Source organism: Antrostomus carolinensis, unplaced genomic scaffold (assembly GCF_000700745.2).
Source record: "Antrostomus carolinensis isolate BGI_N321 unplaced genomic scaffold, ASM70074v2 scaffold43659, whole genome shotgun sequence".
NCBI lineage: Eukaryota > Metazoa > Chordata > Aves > Caprimulgiformes > Caprimulgidae > Antrostomus > Antrostomus carolinensis.
The window spans coordinates 1-2,596 of NW_010340072.1; positions in this window are offsets into that span (position 1 = coordinate 1).

Genomic DNA, 2,596 nt, shown 5'->3' on the forward strand with positions numbered 1-2,596 from the left:
CATTTGTGTATTTTACTAATATTATTATTTTATTCCTATTTTAGTATCATTATTATTTTAAGTTTTACTTCAATTCTTAAACTGTTCTTCTCTCACCCTACGAGTCTCCTTACCTGCCCCCCAATTCTCTCCCATGTCCCCTGGGGCGGGGGCAGAGAGTGAGTGACTGTCTGGCTGCAGCCCAGTGCTGGCCCAGTGGAACCACCACACAGTGTCTTGATACTGGGAGGATCTCCAGTGTGCAAGGTGACAGCTGTCTCTTTAGTATCACAGTTTCAGCTCCAACTAGAATTTAGATAAGTACTTTATTTAGTTTTACCTGTATTCAACTGTTGTGAATGTTTGATCTTGATATTCCAGCCTCTGCTGCTGCCCTGTCTGCTGAGCCAGACAAAGTCTGCAAGGCAAAAACTGGAAGGATTTGTAGGTGCTGAGGGTCTGTCTCCCCTTTCACAAGCCACGTGTTTCTTTTATCAGCATGAAGTGAGTGCAAAACTCAGTCGCTTGGAAAGTCCCTTCCTGGAGCGTAGGTGTTTTTTTTAGAGATGCAAATAAGGAGAATTACGCTCTTGGTCTTCAGGGTTTTAAGATTTAAGCTGCTCCAAATAATTTGTCACTGATACTTGAGACTGGTGAAGAACTGAATTCTTTAAAAGATTGTCTAAGACTAAACTTTAATTTACAAAACATGCCTAAGCTAAAGCCTGTTGATGTTCAGGAAATGCCATTTCTTCAGCTTTTCACTACCTGGAAGTTTAAATGCCCTCTGTGTTCAGCCAGCCAGGAAAAAAATTCCCATTTCTATCCTGATAAAAGTTTCAGTGTTATCAAGGAATAGTTACTGCTGGTGATCCATAGAAAGTGTTGTTACACATATAGGTATTGTATAATAATAGGTGATAAATAATGGAATAAATGACCTTTACCCCTGGGACTTGTGTGTTACAGCGCCGTTGTGTGATCACAGGTTATCTCAGATGGGCTTGTAGAGCTGAGGCTGCTCAGGGGGTTGAGAAGGGGAACAGAATTTTTGTGGACTCAGCCTGATCTTGTGACACGCTTTTTGTGCTTTCTGTTGCATTCAGAAGACACTTGGGAGGAAGAGCTTTTGCAACAGCAGCCTGTTGAGCTTCCTGGAACACCTGGGTCTGAGTATACTCCCTTCAAACCAAATACAACCTGTTCTCTGTTAAGCAACTTTTCCCCCTAAAATTATAAAGGCAAGTTGAAAATTTCCACTTGGTGTTGGGAGTATTGCCTCTCCTAAGAACTGGTGAAGGAATTCCCTTGCTTTGGCAAGGAGCTTAACACAGGAAAGGGACAGGTCAGGACACCTCAGGGTCTGTTTCTGTTTCAGCTGAGCATCACTTTTGTTTCATACTGGTGTTTTTCTTTCTTTCCTTCCTCCCCTGCATGCACCAGGTACATCCAGTGTTGCTGTGTCCCATCTTTGAGTTTGGAGTGGAGTTGGCAGAGAAGTTTAATCATTTCCAGGGAGCAGGAGCTGAAGACTGCAGTAGTTTTCAGAGGTTATAGCCAGGTGGGAAGTGATCTGAGGTAGGAGCTGTGTCTGTTATTGTGCTGGAGCAATCTGAAAGCGCTCAGCAATAACAACTGCGTTGACTCTGGGAGGTTAAACATGCCCAGGACTATTTGCTGGCACCCAGGCCAGCTGGCAGAGGGTGACACATGCCATAACACAAAACTTATCTTCCAAGCAGGGCAGCTGCGTAGCAGGAATTGAACCACAAATCAGCAGCGATTCCTGAGCTGACTCCCAAACCCTGCCTGGGAGCTGTTTGTACGAGCGTGAGTTGGCCAATACTCTGCTGGGAACTATGTGAACAATTTGCAGAATAAATGAGCACTTTCCAGTTCAGGGAAACATTTTTTTGGCACTATTTTATTTACTGTTGTAGACTTAGAGTGAGTGTCAGACAAATCTTGAGCAGGAAGAAGGATTTAAAAATATGCTGTGAGTTTTGCTGATAAGCTGCAATGTGACCTGAGCCCGGCTGGATGTGTCCATGCTCCCTCCTGGCAAACGAGTTTACCCCAGTGTCTCTAGCAGCAAAACCAGTGTCCCCACCTCAAGTGGTTTAAGAGAGGCAGACTGAGTTCAAAGAAATAAATAGACATAAATTTTATTCAGCATCTGCTCTTTCAGCACAGTGTCTTCTTTCTTTACCAACCTTGATTGATCAGAGGGTTGTGCACACTCACAATATGCCACATGTCCACCCTCCGGGCATTAAAGGGAGGGCATTAAAGATTGCACCGGTCTGGTGAGTAAGCAAGCATGATGATATCAAGCTGCTTTTCAAGGTTCAGATCAACCCAACTCAAGAAACCCTTAAAACTTGCTGATCAGGAACAACATCAGTCACTCGGGTTTAGGAAACAAGCACAGAGCTGTCAGGAGGAGTCACAGCAGGAAGGGAAAGATGTGAGAGGAGTGTGGGGGCAGGTTATACCCCTGGGCTTGTTTTCTTTCTTTCCAGTGTCTCCAGCCACCACCTGTAGCTCTGAAGCTGCTGCTGGAGAGCGGGAGAGAGACGTTAGTGCCAGAAAAGTGCCTGGTTGTTCCTGCTCCCCT